This window comes from Staurois parvus, unplaced genomic scaffold (assembly GCF_062004578.1).
Source record: "Staurois parvus isolate SC_StPar_1 unplaced genomic scaffold, SC_StPar_1.0 ptg000111l, whole genome shotgun sequence".
Classification (NCBI taxonomy): Eukaryota; Metazoa; Chordata; class Amphibia; order Anura; family Ranidae; genus Staurois; species Staurois parvus.
In genome coordinates, this window is record NW_028317907.1 from 1013253 (window position 1) to 1034238 (window position 20986).

The 20986-nt window shown below is 43.4% G+C and overlaps 1 protein-coding gene and 1 pseudogene across 1 annotated transcript in view; both read left to right on the top strand.

The window, feature by feature from the left end:
- The window catches only part of LOC149467455 (glutamine--tRNA ligase-like), a 124124-nt gene that overhangs the window by 6837 nt on the left and 96301 nt on the right, over positions 1 to 20986 (top strand). The gene's annotated exons all lie outside the window — the stretch shown is intronic.
- On the top strand, positions 19606 to 19686 carry LOC149467456 (U2 spliceosomal RNA; annotated as a pseudogene).

Here is a 20986-nt window from a genome sequence, read left to right on the forward strand (position 1 = left end):
CGAGGTGTGTTTAGGATCATTATCCATTTGTAGAAGCCATCTTCTCTTTAACTTCAGCTTTTTTACAGATGGCATCAAGTTACCATCCAAAATTTGCTGAAATTTTATTGAATCCATTTTTCCTTCTACTCGTGAGATGTTCCCTGTGCCACTGGCTGCAACACAACCCCAAAGCATGATTGATCCAACCCCATGCTTAACAGTTGGACAGAGGTTCTTTTCATTAAATTCTGTGCCCCTTCTTCTCCAAACGTACCTTTGCTCATTCCGGCCAAAAAGTTCAATTTTGACCTCATCGGTCCACAGAACTTGTTTCCAAAATACATCAGGCTTGTCTATATGTTCATTTGCAAAGTTCAAACGATGATTTTTGTGGTGAGGACGTAGAAGAGGTTTTCTTCTGATGACTCTTCCATGAAGACCATATTTGTACAAGTATCTCTTTATAGTGGAATAGTGTACCACAACTCCAGTGTCTGCCAGATCTTTCTGGAGGGATCGTGCAGTCAAACGTGGGTTTTGAATTGTTTTTCTCACAATCCTGCGAGCTGTTCTGTCTGATATTTTTCTTGGTCTTCCAGATCTTGCTTTAACTTCTACTGTTCCTGATGACTGCCATTTCTTAATTACATTCCAAACAGAGGATATTGACATCTGAAAACGCTTTGCTATCTTCTTATAGCCTTCTCCAGCTTTGTGAGCGTCAACTATTTTCAGTTTCAGTTTTCTAGACATCTGCTTAGAAGAACCCATGGTGCTGATTGTTGGGGCAAGGTCAGATGAGTCTGGGCATTTAAAACCTTTGAGATTGACATCACCTGGTCTTCCCAGACGATGATTGAGAACAATCCATGACACTGGCAGGTCTCAGCTTTGCAAAGGGGGCAGTGCATGCTATAAATTCTGCAGGGTGCCCAAACTTTTGCAGACGCCATTTTTTTGTTTTCTGTTATTTTGAAAGTGTAAATGATGGAAATAAAATCTAACTTTTGTTGACATATTATAAGAATATCTAATCTGTAATTTGATGCCTTTTGGAGATTTTTCCTTCTTTCCTTGGCTTCTTTATGCACATTAATACAAATTTTTAGCTGGGGTGCCCAAACTGTCGATCCCCACTGTATATGTAATGCGCTGCATAAATTGGCGGTGCTATAGAAGTACCTGAAATAAATAAACCATTGGAAGCAATTCCCTCTCTACCCTCCACACAGTAACTTGCTGCTTGGCAGCCTTTGGTGGCACCAGTCCAACGCTGTCCTCCGCTCAATTTTGAATTTCCTGTTGCTTTCTGTCTTTGATACAATGATCACCAGAACAAATAGAGGGATGAATCTCCCTAGGTGGAACATCAGACAGGGGTTCTAACCAGGGTGAATTTGATTTAAATCAAACTGATTTAAATCACTAGTCAGTAAGGCTTGATGTAAATCCTAGTTTTCTACATAAAGACTAATTCTTGCTGGTATAACTTTAATATGCAAGTAGATGAAGATTTTTAGAATAACAACTTTTCATATTAGTTTTTTTATCCCCAGTTTAATAGGTTAATCATTCATATTTGGACGACTTTTCTGTTGTACTTAGGAAGGAGAAAAATAATCATTCCCTTAATAATAACAATTTAAATTGATTTATTCATCTGAAACAATAACATTCCAGCATATGTGATTTGCTTAAACATCCATGTTTGGTAACTAATTTGGCTAAACAAAATATATATATTTGAAGAAACTTAGACTGTCAGCCCCTCCCCCTCACACTTAGTTTCACTTTCTTCTTGTGCAGATCTATTCCACTCCAAACAATCAGAAAAATATTGTTTCTATTCTATTCACTGAACTTCTTGAAACTTAGCACTGAAGGGGCTGATTCTGTATTCATAGGTTTGTAGAAGTTAGGATGAAGGTCTTTTTCTTAACTCTTCATGTTATAACATTTTTGCTGTGAAGAAGAGGCATGTGATCTCCGCTGAGTCAAATTCAATTTTGAGAACTGCAAAAAGTAAACCGAACATCTGTGATAATATCTTGTAGGCAGAGAAACTGCCCAATCTTACAAAAACCTCTGGAAGAGCATGACATTGTGAATGGATTCATGGAATTTATTTACCAAAAAAATTATACATATACAGCCTTATTCTACATAATTAAAAACCTAATCTTTATTTCATGATGGAATAACCTTTGGATGGTAATATATTTTCCTCAAAGCATTTTATTTAAAAAAACGTCTGATTTAAAATCAAAAACGTCTGATTTAAAATCAAAAACGTCTGATTTAAAATCAAAAACGTCTGATTTAAAATCAAAAACGTCTGATTTAAAATCAAAAACGTCTGATTTAAAATCAAAAACGTCTGATTTAAAATCAAAAACGTCTGATTTAAATAAAAAAAATCTTTTTTTTTGTTTTGTTTTTTCTATCATTGATTTTTATCCACCCTGGTTCTAACCCTCTGCTACTCCATCCAGAAGTAGAAAAGGTTTTGACTGTAGATATATTTGAAATATTGAGCTGTGATTGTGGAACATTTCTCATCATTGCAACACTTTGCCGTTGATGCAATGCTGTGTTGTAACCTTTCTGTTACACAATAGGACAGCTTGGCTGGGAACACTTCTCTGTACAGGTTCACCTTTTAGCTGCCGCCTACACATGGGAGGGGTGACTGGATTTTACAGTTGTAGATGGATAATAATATATAGCTACTGAAGCATAAGAAGGTTGTAAATGTGAGCATCAGGGTTTGGACCCAACCAAATCCTAGGGAGGGACTGCTCCATCTTCCTGCTTATGACGGAGGCTCAAAATTACATGTCTGTGTTGATAAAGGCTTTCCAAGCAAGCCATATGTGAATGTGTTTCAGTATGTTTGTAAAAATGCAACAAAACATGCTAGAAATGCATTACATCCTATTAAAAAAAAAAAAAAAAAAAATGTGAGGTTGCCTGGTAAAAAAAAACAAACTAATTCATAAATTTTTGTCAAATAGCTTGATCTTTTCTTTTTTTTGCCCAATAAAATCTGTCCTTGACAGATCAATTTCGGTGATGTTGCCTAGGCTGAGATGTCGTCAGTCTGCTGCAGGCAGGAGGAAACATTTCCTCAGTCCCACTGCACCCCCCAGTGATCAGACTGCAACATTGTAACTTTGTAGCAAATCACAACGTGAGAGGTTGCAGCAGGGGCTGATCTGTGTCCGGTGTCTAAACTCAGTCAAGAACTGCACGGGGGGGGGGGGGACGGACACCTTCCACGTTCGATCGTCTAGGCAGTCCGACTGCAATTGGGAGCAGTTACCTGTCAAATTCGGATACCCACAGGAATGCAGAACAAACTGCACTCCTGTGATCCACAGGAGAAGTACAGCCAAAACAGCTTAGGCTGTACTTCTCCTTTAAGGATTTGATTTTACTATTAGGAATTGGTGCTTAAAGCAGAGCTCCACCCAAAAGGGGAAGTTCCGCTTTAAGGACTGCTCACCATTAAGGATTGGCACCTTTGAGGGAGCAGAGGGGGGGGAGCTGGTACCCGGATTTGACAGGTACCCTCTCCCACATCCGGTCCAATCGCCTATCGGAAGGTGTCCTCCCTCCCTGTAGTCTTTTGGGACATGTGACCGGTCCCAGAAGACTACAGGACCATTCATAAAGTGCAGCACTTCTCGCACATGTGCAGTGGGTACCCGGCTGTGGATCCGCAAGCTATCACAGCCGGGTGCCCACACTGAAGATGCCGGCCTCCAGGAAGGCAGGTGAGACGGGCTGCGGGGGACACCACGGGACCGAGGGACAGGTAAGTGGCTGTTTTTTAAAAGTCAGGAGCTACAGTTTTTGTAGATGCTGACTTTTATTTTTTGACGGTGTGAGTGGAACTCGGCTTTAAAGTCCGGATCCACCCCAGAGTCTGGGGCGGCACCTGGCTCAGCTTCTTACTATCTGCTGAGAGCCTGAGCCAGCCACACTCCCTCTCCACAGCTCAGCGCTCCAGTGAGTGCAGGGGGTGGAAGCAGAGCGGACAGCAGTCACTGACAGTCACCTGTCTGCTCAGAGCGGCTGTGAGAACTCAGTCATGTGATCGCTGAGTTCTCGCACTTAGAGACCACCTTGGTAAGTATGATTGGGGCTAAAAACATCCAATACTTCTCTTTTAAATGAAAACGCTGTTCTAGAAATATTTAAAGTTCACTTTTTCAAAGAAAATGAAGACACCCTCCTCCCTGCCCCCGAAGTATTTACCTCTGTTCTGGGGATTTAAAAGTCGCGGTCATCTTCCCCTCTTTCTCTTAGGGATACAGGGAGAGGTCAGAGTGGTCACCTGCCAGCAAGTGACAACCAATCATTCTGATCCATCCCAGACGATGACTAGGCGGCACAGTGGCTAAATGGCTAGCACTTCCGCCTGGCAGTTCGATTCCCAACCACGGCACAACCTGCCTGGAGTTTGTATGTTCTCCCTGTGACTGCGTGGGTTTCCTCCGGGTACTCTGCTTTCCTCCCACGCTCCAAAGACATGCTGGTAGGTGAATTGGCTCCTGTCTAAATTGGCCCTAATATGTGTATGTATGAATGTGAGTTAGGGACCTTAGATTGTACTGATGTGAATGTACAATATATATATGTAAAGAACTGTGTAAATTGATGCCGCAATACAAGTACCTGAAATAAAAATAAATAAGACTGCGGCTTTCATCCATCTATGATTGGACAATGTACAAGCTGACAGAGCTCTGATTGGCTCATAAGGCTCACCCTTCTTCTGCCGGTCCTGCTGCTCTGGGATTACAGGAAGCTAATATCGGGGCAGGTTCAGGTACTTATACTTGTAGTGAAAGCTGATTTCTGCTAACGCTTTCAACTATCCTCTAATTCCTAGGATTTGTGCCAAAAAAACACAAACCCTTTTTACTAGAATAAGTGGTTATGTGATGTGCTAGTTCCTGAGTCCTTTATCTTCTGAACTGCAGAGGGGGAGGGGCCTTCAGTGCTGAATCACTAGTCCCCAATCCTGAAAGTGAAGTCAGCAAGGAACAGGACTCAAGTTTAAAAAAAAATAAATAAACGTGGAGGGGGTAAGTTTGGTCAGAGGCGTTAAAAGTGCATATCATTTTTTATTAATGCGCAACTAAATAAGGTTTCTTTTTAGGGTCATTGTAACAGCTGAACTGGGAAAACCAGCCATTGTTAGTGACAGCATTGTTATATAAAGTGCAACTAAACCACCTGGGAAATGCTACATTTTGGGTCCCCAGGAGCTTCTTGTTATGTTAATGTGATTAGTATGCACAGTACATTAGCCCATTATGCACACTTGCAATGGAATGTGACCCCCTCCAGTGCTGTGAGGTCAGCGCTCCTGCTTCCATCTTCTTCCAGCTCTTCAGTGGGTTAGGAGTCTTCTGCTTCCTGATTGGCTGGGCCCTGATGACAAAACCTCCTGCACATACATATAAGGCCCCGTTCACACTTGGGCATTTATCAGCTCGAAACTCAACAAGGGAAATCCCATTTGGATTCAACGGCCCCTGTTCATATTTGAGCATTTTGTCGCCTGTAGCAAAATGCCTGTAGCTCAAACAAGTACATGCGCTCCTTTCTTTCCTTTTTTTCTTTCTTTCCTTTTTTTCTTTCCTTTTTTTCTTTCCTTTTTTTCTTTCCTTTTTTTCTTTCCTTTTTTTCTTTCCTTTTTTTCTTTCCTTTTTTTCTTTCCTTTTTTTCTTTCCTTTTTTTCTTTCCTTTTTTTCTTTCCTTTTTTTCTTTCCTTTTTTTCTTTCCTTTTTTTCTTTCCTTTTTTTCTTTCCTTTTTTTCTTTCCTTTTTTTCTTTCCTTTTTTTCTTTCCTTTTTTTCTTTCCTTTTTTTCTTTCCTTTTTTTCTTTCCTTTTTTTCTTTCCTTTTTTTCTTTCCTTTTTTTCTTTCCTTTTTTTCTTTCCTTTTTTTCTTTCCTTTTTTTCTTTCCTTTTTTTCTTTCCTTTTTTTCTTTCCTTTTTTTCTTTCCTTTTTTTCTTTCCTTTTTTTCTTTCCTTTTTTTCTTTCCTTTTTTTCTTTCCTTTTTTTCTTTCCTTTTTTTCTTTCCTTTTTTTCTTTCCTTTTTTTCTTTCCTTTTTTTCTTTCCTTTTTTTCTTTCCTTTTTTTCTTTCCTTTTTTTCTTTCCTTTTTTTCTTTCCTTTTTTTCTTTCCTTTTTTTCTTTCCTTTTTTTCTTTCCTTTTTTTCTTTCCTTTTTTTCTTTCCTTTTTTTCTTTCCTTTTTTTCTTTCCTTTTTTTCTTTCCTTTTTTTCTTTCCTTTTTTTCTTTCCTTTTTTTCTTTCCTTTTTTTCTTTCCTTTTTTTCTTTCCTTTTTTTCTTTCCTTTTTTTCTTTCCTTTTTTTCTTTCCTTTTTTTCTTTCCTTTTTTTCTTTCCATGTATGAATGTGAGTGAGGGGCCTTAGATTGTAAGGTCTTTCTTTCTTTTCTCTCTCTCGCGCAGTCAATTTACAGATACAGTACATTCACATCAGTCCCTAACCCTCAAGGGGCGTACAATCTACGGTATTTTCATTTTCAGGCATATTTGAGCGTTTTTGTCATCGTAGACTTGAATGGATAGCGCATGAACAGCAAGACGTTAGCGTTTTTAAGCGTGTTTTATTTTCTCAGGTGTTCTCAGCTCAAATGCAGCGCCACTTGAGCTGAGAACTTGTTTCTGGAAGCTGAGAGATTCATTGCTCTAATTTGTGGCCACCCCACCCCTGCATCTATGATCCCAGGGATCCCCATTATAAGAGCCAGGCAAGAACCGCCAGAGCCTGGGAAGAAGTGGGATGAAAGTTTCTGCCCCAATGGAACAGCTACACTGCCCCCCATATAAAGGTGAGAGGTACAGTACTTCTGTGTACGCCATGTGCTTGATTCTGATTTTCCTGTTGTATGTGTCTAGGACACATCTACACAGGTTTCTATTGGCCACAGCAAAAAAAGTCTAAATGGAAAAAAATGCTTAAAAAAAGCCTATAATATTTGCAAATCTGCTAAAAAAAAAAATGCTCGGTACAGAATCGCACAGTCCGTACACTAAGCCGTGCATGCGCAGTTCATGTATACTGTACTACTAAAAGATGTGTTGACAGGCAGGGCATCTACGAAAAAAGAAACTCGCCATGCTGTGTGTATGGAGGAGCAGCTTTGTCACACTAGGTTGCTCTCCTAATGTGGACTACAAACACTTCCCCCTCTTCTTGTCACTATTATATAGGGGGTAGGTGACACTTGGTTCAAAAGAGAGATTGGAAAGTTGGTACCATTAACCACTTTTCTGCCACAGGGGTGTATGTCATACATCAGCATCAGGGTGTTTTAGACTCAAGCCGACTGTTAGGTGAAAGCGATCTGATGGCTGTACAGTCACTGGGTCACTTCCATGCATCTCCAATGCCCTGATAACCAACAATGTTGTATGACATAGGAGACTTTTGGCCCCCAATGTGAAACAAATAGTTTGTCGGGGGGAGTGTTAAAGTCACACCTAAACATTAATTTCCCCCCTCCCCCAAAATGTGAGACTGTCCAATCCCCAGGCACATGCAAACATAAAGACGCGTGTCTGGGAAGGACGGCTCCTGCCTATGAAAACATCAGTTTGAAATGCATGCTGGGGTAAAATCAGTTATGCTAGGCCCATTATTTACTGTTCGTTTTTTGTTTTTTGTCTTTTGTCTTTTTCTTGTTTTTGTTGTTTTTTTGTTTTGTGTTTTTTTATTTTTTTTGTCTTTAACCATGTGCAAAAAATGCAAAGTGGTAAGATATTTTTTCAGTGCACAGAGAACACTGGAATTCTGATGAGGTCCAACAGGTATTGGGTGTGCTTGTAAAAAATGTTTGTATTCTGTAAAAAGACTCCTGCAACTGCCACATCTAAGGATTGGTAAGCTGCAATACATATGTTTTTTGTTTTTTGGGCTTAGATATCTTTTAATCTAAAAATAGAATTTCCTTGAGTTTGTACTTCTATTTTTGGAATGTAATTCCACTTTTAATGATGCCTAGTGTTCCTCTGAAGCTTCTTATCAGTACCATCAGCATTATGTCATTTGAGTTCCTGTCCGTGGCTCCATGGGTGGCACACGTGTCACCTGTCGGAAGGATGGCACTGGGTGTTGTTTGAAGGCGTACTGACTATTAATAACCAACATTACGTAGCCGTGTACTATTACCATGAGCTCATCCGGAACATCCGGGAGCCCACCTCTGCTGGGAGGAAGATTATGGGCGTCACTCCGGAGGTGCAGGTTTTTCCACTGCAAAACTGGCTTTTCAACTACCACCGCGACTGGAGTAAGCGTGAGAGGATTTGTGGCGGAAACATAGGCGTGTTGTACATTACCTGTCATAAACTGTGTCAAAGAAGCTAATAGGTAGGAAAACTTGTTTATTTTTTTTTCCTTGTAGGTTTAGTTCAACTTTCCACTGTTTGAAGTTGCATTTTAAAGGAGAAGTACAGCCAAAGCTCTTTTGGCTGTACTTCTCCTGTGGATCATCGTTCTGAACTCCTGTGACCCGTTTCATTTGGCAACTGGCTGAAGTCCACTGTTGGGTGACGTCACTCAGCTGGTCCAGGTTGGGGAAAGATCCTGACTTTAAAGTCAGGATGCACCGCAGAGTCTGGAGTGGAACCTGACTCAGCCTCTCGCGATCCAGTGAGAGGCCGAGCCAGCCGCTTCCTCCCCCTCCACAACCCAGAGCTCCAGTGAGCGCAGGGGGTGGTGGTGGTGGTGGTGGTGGGGGGGGGGGGTAGAGCTCAGAGCGGCGTTGAGAACGTGGCGGTAATGTGATCGCTGAGTTCTCACACTTTGAGCCGGCGGGGGGGACAGATGCGACAACCACCTAGGTAAGTATCATTTGGGGAAAAAACAAAATCCCACACATTTCTTTTACGCCCATTTCTTAGGGCTCATGTACACTGCAGCTGATAGACTGACGTTCAGGAACTTTTCTGCGTTTTTTTTCAGCAGCCCCTGAACTCTCCCTAATGTTTTCCTGTGTCCGTGTACACATAGTCGTTTACAGTCGTTTTTTTGAACACACCCAACCTGCATTCAGGAGTAGATTTTATCCGCTTTTCAAACGCTTGTAAACGCGGCTAACCACATTTATAAGCGTTTGCGTTTTAGTAGCGTTTTTAACTGTTTCATATCCAAATGCTGTCCAGAGCCTTTTTTTCATCAGAAATGCATGCAAAGTGTTTTCCTTGTATTCAAATGGACCCGGTGCACCAGCGCAGTCAGTTCCAAAAAATGGTAGAACGTGACGCATTATGCTCATGATGGGATCCATAGTGAATACAACCAGAAAAGACAGGTCATCTCCACACACACTGCTCTCTCTGCTTCTGCTCTGTCTATTTCTCTCAAAATGTCTGAAATAGTTGATTTAGTTTTTTTAATGTTTTTCAGTGCATTCTGGGCATTTTGGAAGGTCTCTTGAGGGTATCTTAACACTTCTAAATGCAAACGCTCTTAAATGCGGTATGCGAACATGGCTAAACGGTTTTTAACCACTTCAAATCTGGACACTTTCATCCCCTTCCTGTTCAGGCCAATTTTTGACTTTCAGCACTGTCAGACTTTGACAATTGCGCGGTCATGCAACACTGTACCCGTATGAATTTTTAGCATTTTTTTTGAGACCGCTTTATTTTAGTGGTATTCACCACTGGGATTTTTTTTTTTTTTTGCTATATAAATGAAAAAGTCCAAACATTTTGAAAAGTGTTTTTCTTATAAAATTTTGCAAATAAATAATATTTCATAATTTTGGCCAAAATTTATTCAGTTATCTTTTTAGTAAAAAAAATCATCATGCTGATGAAGAGGCAGATAGACCTGGAAATGGGTTCATTGACTGTGCATGGTCCTTGAGCGACATCAGCACCAGGCAGAGGAGGATGTTACCTAGCATTGCGACTGCTTTCTGATTGGACGGATGTGTCACGACTTCTATACAGCGACACCCTAGACCAGCGATGGCGAACTTTTTAGAAACGCAGTGCCCAAACTGCAACCCGCAATCGCGAAGTGCGAACACTGCAATTAAACCTGAATACTGAGGTTTTACTTTAGAAAAAGCAACTCCTACATTAGCATCTTTTATCTTCAAAAAAAAACTCTTAACAGAGCTTTCAATTATACAAACCAAGAGGGGGGCAAGGTTCCGCTGGCCACGAGGGGGGCAAGGTTCCGCTGGCCACGAGGGGGCAAGGTTCCGCTGGCCACCAGCACGAAGGACATGCTGTTTTGTATTTCTCTGCACTGCATGTCTCCGAAGTAATGGGGGATCGCCCAAAAGTTAACCCCATCCTGCCCAGTGTCATTAGTACAGCGTCAGTGCTATTTATTAGCACTGATCACTGTATGTGATCACTGTTTCGCTGACAATATCTGCATGGCATTTCTCACAGGTAGTTTCCAGATGGAGGCACCATGTTTGTGTAATGTGTGTTGCAGCTGTCACTGGTAATCTTGAATGGAAGCAAGAGTGACAACGCAGGAGCACAATTGGGAGACAGGAAGAGAGTGGTCACCCCATAACAGGAAGTGCCTGAACAAGGACCTTCATGGCAGGATCACCAGCGATGGTTTTTTTTTTTTTTTAATGAAAGCTGCAGATTTAAAAATATTGAAAAATATGATTAAATGTAAATGATTCAATTAAACCTGACATTAAAGCTTCAGGTTTTTTTTTCTTTTGCATTAAATAACAAACATTGTTATACTTGTGGTTTTGCACAGCGCAGCCCCGATTCTGCTCTTCTCGTGTCCGGCACCACTGGCCCATCCTTCATGACCAGTGCTGCCAATAGCAAGCCGCCTGCTATGGGGGCACTGCTGTGTGCTCGCTCTGAAGCCCTGCTCTATGCATAAGACACACAGAGCTGCAGCTCAGCCCTGCCCCCCTCCTCACTGGCTGTGTTTGACAGCAGTTGGAGCCAATGACTCCTGCTGCTGTCAGCCAATGAGGAGAGGGAGACCTGGGACAGCCGAGGCTCCCGTGCACATTGCTGGATCGAGATCAGGTTCAAGTAAGCATTGAAAGGGGGGGAGGGACCGAGGCTCCCATGCACATTGTTGGATTGGGTTCAAGTAAGCATTGAAAGGGGGGGGAGGGAGGGACCGAGGCTCCCATGCACATTGCTGGATCGAGATCAGGTTTAAGTAAGCATTGAAAAGGGGGGAGGGACCGAGGCTCCCATGCACATTGCTGGATCGGGTTCAAGTAAGCATTGAAAGGGGGGGAGGGACCGAGGCTCCCATGCACATTGCTGGATCGGGTTCAGGGAAGCTTTGAAAGGTGGGGGGGACTGAGGCTCCCATGCACATTGCTGGATCGAGATCAGGTTCAAGTAAGCATTGAAAGGGGGGGGGGGGGGGGGATCCAAGGCTCCCGTGCACATTGCTGGATCGAGTTCAGGTAAGCATTGAAAGGTGGGGGGGGGACCCGAGGCTCCCATGCACATTGCTGGATCGGGTTCAGGTAAGCATTGAAAGGGGGGGAAGGGGGGGGGGGGGAGAGCAGCACACAGAAGGATTTTTACCTTCATACATAGAATGCATGAAGGTAAAAGACCTTCAGACTTTGCAATCACTTTAAATGATTGGAAATTAAATTGAAAATATTGAAAAACGTTTAAATTAACGTGGTGCTTCTGTGAGATTTTAGTGATTGGGTTCAGATCTGCTTCATTATAACGAGTATTCACTAACAGCAGATGTGACAGGGCCTCTTCATAAATGCCTGCTGACTGCAGGTTTAGACTGACCGGCTCCTGAGTTCTATGTCGGCTCCACCTGTTTACAGAAATCTGCTGCCGAGCGTGGAATGGTGGCGGTCCTTCGCAGACCCCCCGGCGAGACCTTTCCGCATGCTGTTGCCTTGTGAAGAATGAAATTGGCCGGTGTAATAAATCGCTGGTACAGTAACCGTCCTCCGGCAGAATGTTTTGTAACCCGATTCTGTAATCACTTGCTTCCCGAAATAGGTTTGGGAGGCCCCAGCGACATCTGTTGACACGCGCGTAGGACTTTGGCAGGCCGGTCCTTATTATAACGCGTACGGCTCCAATTTGAGAACGCTCTATACTTGTCCTATTGGAGTGTATACTGTATATAGGAGAGTACATGTTGGGTGTATGTGTGATTTCAGACACATGGAGGTGTAACCACTCCGTCCTCTAGGGAAAGGGAGTCTAATCCTGATCAGTAAAAGCACATAATAGGGGTACCTGCACATGGTACTTGTGTATGAACATCAGATTCATGGCAGAAAATTCCAGTATAAAAACGCCAGGATGGACTGTATAATACATTTTCTTGCATAAAAATGTTGTTTTTCTGTCGCTGTGTTGTATGTGTGGAAATGGTGTCCATCAATGCAGATTTCGTATTTTCCTGACTGATCTACAGTTGCAAGAAAAAGTATGTGAACCCCTTGGGATTACATGGAGTTTTGCATGCATTGGGCATAAAATGTGCTCTGAACATCATCTAAGTCACAACAATAGAAGAACACAGTCTGCTGAACATAATGCTACACAAACATTAGATGTTGCTATGGTTTAATTGCACATAACATGTAAACCTTCACAGTGCAGGGAGGAAAAAGTATGTGAGGCCCTAGCTTAATGACTTCTCCCAGAGCTAATTGGAGCCAGGAGTGAGCCAACCTTGACTCCAATCAGTGTGATGATATTGGATGTGTTGCTGACAGCTGTCCTGCCCTTAAAAAACACACACCTGTTTTGGGTTTACTGGTTTCAAGAAGCACTGTCTGATGTGAACCATGCCTCGCAGAAAAGAGCTCTCAGAAGACCTACGATCAAGAATTGTTGACTTGCATGAATCTGGAAAGGGTTACAAAAGTATCTCCAAAAGCCTTGATGTTCATGTGTCCACGGTAAGACAGACTGTCTACAAATGGAGAAAGTTTAGCACTGTTGCTACTCTCCCTAGGCGTGGTCGTCCTGTAAAAATGACTGCAAGAGCACAGCGCAGAATGCTGCATGAGGTAAAGAAGAATCCCAGAGTGTCAGCTAAAGACCTACAGAAATCTCTGGCACATGCTAACATTTTTGTTGACACATCTACAATAAGGAAAACATTAAACAAGAATGGAGTACATGGGAGGACACCACGGAGGAAGCCATTGCTGTCCAAAAAGAAGATTGCAGCACGTTTGAAGTTTGCAAAAGAGCACCTGGATGTTCCACAGCACTACTGGCAAAATATACTGTGGACAGATGAAACCAAGATTGAGTTGTTTGGGAAGAACACACAACACTATGTGTGGAGAAAAAAAGGCACAGCACACCAACATCAAAACCTCATCCCCACTGTGAAACATGGTGGAGGGAGCATCATGGTTTGGGGCTGCTTTGCTGCCTCAGGACCTGGACGGATTGTTGTCATTGATGGGAAAATGAATTCCAGAGTTTATGAAGACATCTTGCAGAAAAACGTACGACCATCTGTCCGCCAACTGAAGCTCCGCAGAGGATGGGTGATGCAACAGGACAATGACCCAAAGCATACAAGTAATTCAACAAAACAATGGCTGCAACAGCACAGAATACGCCTTCTGGAGTGGCCCAGTCAGAGTCCTGACCTCAACCCGATTGAAATGCTGTGGCATGACCTTAAGAGAGCGATTCACTCCAGACATCCCAAGAATATTGCTACACTGAAACAGTTTTGTGAAGAGGAGTGGTCCAAAATGACTCCAGATCGTTGTGCAGGTCTGATCTGCAACTACTGGAAACGTTTGGTTGAGGTTATTGCTGCCAAAGGAGGGTCAACCAGTTATTAAGTCCAAAGGTTCACATACTTTTTCCTCCCTGCACTGTGAATGTTTACATGTTATGTGCAATTAAACCATGGCAACATCTAATGTTTGTGTAGTATTATGTTCAGCAGACTGTGTTCTTCTATTGTTGTGACTTAGATGACGTTTAGAGCACATTTTATGCCCAATTCATGCAAAACTCCACGTAATCCCAAGGGGTTCACATACTTTTTCTTGCAACTGTATATGCAGCACAAGTTTTGCTCCTGTGTGTACAGGCCCATTAAAAACAATGTACTGCATTTAGAGGCCTAAATAAAAACATGGCGCTTTTGGGTGTCCGTGTGTAAGAGGCCTACGCTTTAACTTGGTGATTAAATAATAAATGTTTCTTTTATTCTTTTAATAACTTTCCTGGTGGATCGACTTCTGTGTAGCCACACATGGATCGACATTCAGCTTGTTCCTGCTGAACTGACCGATCGATCTATGGCCAGGTTTAGGAGGTGGGAGGGGACATTTTTAGGATTAGTTTGATGCAGCCTGGAATTCTTCTTTAGGTTCACACTGGATTGCTTGTGTTTACACCCAGTTTTGACAGCCCATTCATTTAAACGGGAACACCAGAAAGATCCTTTATTTTTCAAATCGCAGTGCAGCAAACTGCATGGTACTACCATGTGGTTTGGTGGCCGCAAACACGTTGTGTATGTGGTGCCAATAAAGTGATTGCAAGCCTTTTATTTCTTTTAAATAATCAAACGTTATACTTACCCTCTCTGTGTAGTGCTTTTGATCAGAGCAGCCCCAATCCTCTTCTCAGGTCCTCTGCCATTGCTACTAGCTTCTCCCCCCTGCCAAATGTCCAACATAACAAACCGCTTGCTATGAGGCGCAGTCATGCATGCTCGATCCTGAGCTGCGTTTTGTGTGTCCATTGATACACAATGTGTGGCATGGCCCTGCCCCCTGCTCTCTTCTCACTGCTGTGATTTGACAGCAGCAGGAACCAATAGGTCCTGTTGCTGCCTCTGAGCCAATTAGGATAGAGAAGCTGCTCTCACCTCATGCACAGCACTGGATCGACATTGGAAGGTGGGGGGGGTTCTGTTGTGGTTTTTTTTTTTTTTTTTTAATTCTTTAAAGTGGCTGTAAACCCTTCCATATACGCAGTGAAGAGACTGGCCTCAGGTGATACAGAGATGAATCCAATCCTACCTAAGTTGTACCTGTTTATTTGCAGACATGTCTTCTGTGCATCCATGTAAAACTCAGTAGACTTCTCCTCTACAGCTGTTCAAAGTTCTGAATTTTAAAGCTTGTCTGAGAGTTCAGAAAAAAGTTAATGGAGAGCTGAAGTTACTCTGTAGAGCTCAGTGAGGAGAACTCTGCGAGCTGATTGGAGGGAAGAGACACCCCCCCCCTCCACACAGGAACAGAGCTGAGGCTGTCCCTCCAGTCACCAGTTTTCTCTTGGTGTCAGGAAAAACTTGTTAGAAGTAATTCAAGCGATACTAAAGGCTCTTTTTTTTTTAATTTTTTTGTAAAATAAAACATGTCTATACTTACCTGCTGTATGCAGTGGTTTTGCACAGAGCAGCCTGGATCCTCCTCTTTTCGGGTCCTGCAGATTCTCCTTGCTCCTCCTGTCTGTAGGTTACCCCCATAGCAAGCAGCTAGCTATGAGGGAACCCAACTGCTCTGGGTATCCATTCACACACTGAGCCGTGGCTTGCCCCCCCCCCCCCCCTCCTCCTTATTGGCTGTCTGGCGGTGGCAGAGACTTGGGACAGCCAAGGTTGTCATTCACATTGCTGGATCAGGTATGTATTGAGGGGGGGGGGGGGGGCACTGCTGCACATGGGTTTTTTACCTTCATGTATAGAATGCATGATTGTGAAAAACCTTGAGCCTTTACAACCACTTTCATGCAGATAGCAGAAGAACTAAGAAGCAGACAGAAATGACACTTGGTGCTCTGGATTGAGACAAGTACACACTATAGAAGGATATGCTTTGTTCATTATCCATGTCACTTTATTGCAGAGAATGCATTAGGCTAAAACAACCTTCTGCCTTTAGAACCACTTTAACAAATTTTCACCCACGTGTGTCTCGCAAGGACCGTATGTTCTGTGCGGGGTGAGAAACGCACACAACGCAGCTTAACTGCACCTGGTTTTGTTGTGAACAGGTTGTTTAATGATGTCAATGAATACGAAGTTGCATTTCAATCTGCGAGTTCAGATTTACAAACAAACTGATCATGGCTCTTTTGTAAATCCCGCTATATCCTGTTTAGAAGGTGATTTTAGCCCTCTGCCTTCTAGTAACTGGCGTGACAGGAAGGTACTAAAACAAGTTGAGTCCTTTTTTTTTTTTTTTTTTTTCCCTCTCTGAAGTCGTTGATGGCAGCTCTATTCTGAGTGCAGAAAGGCAGTCTGAGGATTTTTTACGGCACAGTCAGTCTAATCTGTGACCCTCAGCAGACCCCTTCCCATCCATTCCGCAAGATCTTCTGGGTATTCTTTTATCGCCCATTAGCTACATCCTGGAAGGATCGATAATTATTTCACTGCCAGCCGGTCAAACCAGGACACGCGCTACCTCCTGCGGCTCCCTCTTCCTCCGCTGCGAGCGCTCCGAGTTCAGAGGTGCTCGCTGAAGAACTGAAATGCTCTCCTGGCGGTACGGGGAAAGGATGTTCGTGCTGTTTTTGTACTTGTGTTGGTTTAACAAAGCAATGGACAGATTTAGGTAAGAGTCCCTGAACTGTGTGTCAGAATCAGAAGGATCTAAATGAGGATCTGGAATCGGGAAGACTTTCTGTAAGAGCACCTGGTGTTATTTTAAAGTGGACCTGTCTTTGGTTGGACGGATATATAAAGCATAAGGCATCATCACTTGTCACTTTTTATGTACCTCTGCAAGACTGGGAGCATAGATCTCCTTTTAGAGATGTCCTCCAGCCTTCCCTTCAGTCTTGTACAGTTGTAGCTGCTCCTCTCCTGGACTGAAATGGCTCACTCTGTTTTCACTGCACACTGTGAGCTTCTCACAATGTGCATTAGATGCTACAGCAAGTTGGATAGAGTTCCGTCTCATTTCCTGGCTGCATCTAGCCCAGGGGTGGGCAAACTTTTTGACTTGAGGGCCGCAATGGGTTCATATATTGGACCCGGGGGCCGGACCAAGAGTAGATGAATGATGTGTATGTGTCATCCATAGTAAGTATAGTAATATTCTCCCATAGTAAGCATAGTAATTCATCCCCCATAGTAATTCATCCCCCATAGTAAGCATAGTAATTCATCCCCCATAGTAAGCATAGTAATTCATCCCCCATATAGTAATTCATCCCCCATATGAAGTCCCCAAGTCCCCCCTGTGTCAATTCACTTACCTTTGCTCCGCGCGTTCCTTTCGCCGTGTTCCCGCGCCGTTCCGGTCTTCAGGGCGGACTGTGAGAGGAGCCTAGCTCCCTTCACGTTTGTCACGCTGCCCCGCCTACACACATCCTGACAGCCAATGTTTGCCGCGGGCCGGATTAAAAGGTCCGCCGGGCCATAGTTTGCCCATTGCTGATCTAGCCCTTTCCTTCAGAACCTCACTATTCCTGGCCCACCCCTTTCAATCAGAGGCTCAACACTTTGTGTGGGCGTTAAACAGGGCAGTCTGTATGCAAATACACCTTGCCTAGAAATGCTCACTCCTCCAGACCAGGGGGTCTCCAAACTTTCTAAACAAAGGGCCAGCTTACTGTCCTTCAGACATTAGGGAGGCCAGAATGTAGCTGTTGGGAGTAGAATTGGTCCTGGCATCAGTGGGAATAGACCACGCCCCATCTTTTGTCAGTGGAAGGGATTGGACCCCATTGTTGGAGTCATTTTTTGATTGAAAAATATACTTTATTTACAGAAGTATAAAAAAAACATGATACTTGTTATCGGGGTACATCTCACCCTATACTGCGACGCAGCGCATAATACACCACATTGCAATAATACACCACATTGCAATATAGTTGCAGGCATACAATAAATACATTCACTCAGCGGTATGATGCCTGACGTGATGTGCGTGGTGGACGGATCCCCAGATCACCACGTCATGCATAACACCGCTTACCCCGAGACTGTTTGTGGCCCCCTAGGTTAACCTCCAGGGGTGCCACCACATAATACTATAGCATGCTTGGAGTCATTGGGAAGAATTCTTCAATGGGAGATGCCCACTCGGTTTGTTGGATCAGACACACACTGCCATACTCCTTTTGATGTTGCACATTAGGGATAGTGTTCTGATCCAATTGCAAAGGATCATGGTCACCCTAATTTGCATACTTCTTTCCTTGGCTCAGAAGTGTGAGATTATTAAAAAATACTTTTTCCCAGACGCCCACTCAGTTTGTTGGATCGGACATGCACTCCTTTTGTTGTTGCACATTATTCTGATCCAATTGCAAAGGATCATGGTCACCCTAATTTGAAGATTATTCAAAAATATGCAAATTTGTCTGACATTTCCCACCCGGAATAACCCCCTACTTTTTCCCAGATGCCTGCTCGGTTCGTGGGATCGGACACACACTGATGCAAGAGATCACCCCTCCCATCATCCCCCGCTTCCATCAATAGTGATGATTTTGGACCATACTATTTTAAATTGGGGAGAGCATTTTATCTAACTGGCATATTTGCTCCCTCTCCACAGGAGAGCCCCCTGACACCTTGTACTTGGTGGTCAGCTTTTAGTATACTTTGGTGATCCTCGGTTCGACCCCACCCCCAGTGCAGAGCCTTTTAGAGAATACAGTGAGTGAAATTATCTTTTTTTTTTTTTTCCTGCGGAAGTGCAAAAAAAGCAATTGTGCACTGGCTAGGCCCTGAGGCCTGTAGCATAAAAATTGCCCTGGCCATAGCAAAAAGGCCTAGCCCTAAAAGGCGCAGTGCAAGAAAAGTATTTGGATCAGTGTTCACGTTTCACACTTGGAATCCCACCCTCATGTGCTACTAAGAGCACCCCTTCGGCGACCACTGCACTGCTCTGTGGACTGTCTGCCTCTGGCCCCTGGCCAGACAAGGTAGATCCATTCGAATCGGGAGGAACTAGGTCTCTTTGGTTTTTCTGGGGGAATTACTCTCGGGCACCACACTTTTTTTTCCAGCCAGTACTAGCCTTTAGACCCCCCATCATTCCAGCACGGGTACTATACAGCCAACCATCCTCGCTAAGAAGCAATGATGGCGGAGAGCCCCTACTGGACATTGATAAGACCAGATACTACACTTGATCTTCGCTAAAAGCCAAAGAAGTGAGAATTGGCACCAGTTATTACCTATCCGGCCCTTGGGGCGCTATTTCAACCACTGATACCAACAATCGGGGCATAATTTTTCCCTTGGGAAAGGAAGAGCAAATATGCTAATTAGATACAATACTCTCCCTAAGTATGGTCCAAAATCCTCATTATTGATGGAAGTGGGAGATGGTGGGAGGAGTGATCCATTGGATCACAACAAACTGAGCGGGCATCTGGGGAAAAAGTAGGTTTTCTGGGTAATGTGTCAGACAAATTTGCATGCAAACTTGCATATTTTTGCAAATTAGGGTGATCATAATCCTTTGCAATTGGATCAGAACACGCTCCCTAATGTGCACCAACAATGAAAGTATGCAAATTAGGGTGACCATGATCCTTTGTATGGCATATGGGGGCAAAACAAAAAAATGGGTCTTTTGGTTCAGTGTGCTTGTGCCTGGTTTTGGCTGTCGGTAATAACTGGTGCCAATTCTCACTTCTTGGTCTTTTGGCTAAGATCAAGTGTAGTATCTGTTCTCATCAGTGTCCAGTAGGGGTGTTCCACCATCTTTCTTGCTTCTTAGCGAGGATGGTTGGCTGTATAGTAAGGCTGCTGGAATGATGGGGGCTCTGAAGGATAGTACTGGTTGGAACAAAGCGTGGTGCCCACAGGCAGTTGGGGCCCGGGAGTAATACCCCCAGGAAAACTAGAAGGGCCCAGTTCCTCCCGATTCGGGAGAACCTCTTGAGCTAGTACTTGGTGGTTACAAGGAAAGGGGTCTGCCAGGCCTTTTGGCTAGGTGGACCATGTGGAAACCTCAGTCCCTGTAAGGAGCCTCGCGCCCCGGGGGATCAGGGTAGAGGTTCTACCCCTTTGGGGGGTGGACTAAAGCACACCACTAAGTGCCCTTTTTGTGTTGGAGGTTTGCACTTGCACGTTTTTTGTTTTTTTTGTTCTCTTACGGGTTTTTCATTTTTTCGCACTTCGGCTGACTTAAAAAAAAAAACAAAAACAAAAAAAAAAAAACTGTCAGCAGTGACACAGTCACTGCACCAGTCAACACTGACATTAATTCTCACAATCCCAGAAGAAGGGGGTGTCCATTACCCCAAAACACACTGGCTCAACTTGTATATCTGTTACCTTCAATAAAAGATCAAATGGGGTATTACTCTGGACACTGGGTGCTCCTCTCCTCCCAACTTCTTAGTCCTTTGAGTCGCTGCCTCAGAAAAAGGATTCATACTAAGAAGTTGGGGAGGGGAGAGGTCCAGAGTAATACCCCGATGGAAAGGTTACGATCTTTTATTGAAAGTAATGGATATACAAGGTCATCCAAACGTTTTGGGAAAATGGACTCCCTCTTCAGGGCTTGTGAAAATGCCAGCATTGACTGGTGCAATGTCACTGTGTCAATACTAAAGAAGGGGGAGTCAATTCCCCTGAAACTATTTGGGTTTATGATTAGGCATGCGATTGTGTGAAACGCGTTAAGTCCTGTATTCATGTCCTGGTGTTTTGTGTGTCCTATGGATCAATAGCTATACACTATATATTCATCAATCCTTCCTGTTGCAACGATTTGGGTCAACTTGTATATCCATTACCTTCAATAAAAGATTGTAACCATTCCATCGAATGGGGTAATACTTCTATACACTGGCCGCTCCTCTCCCCCCATCTGATTTCTTCTGTCACTGAAGCAACACCGCAGTCATACGAGTAGGGTAGCAGCCCATACCTCCAAAGGGATGCAAATCCCACCCTTCACCTGTGAAATCGCACGCAAAAAATTATGAATACTGTAACTCATCCAGTCCAGCAAGTTCGGTGACTCCAATGAATGTTAAGTTACAAATCATTAGTTACACA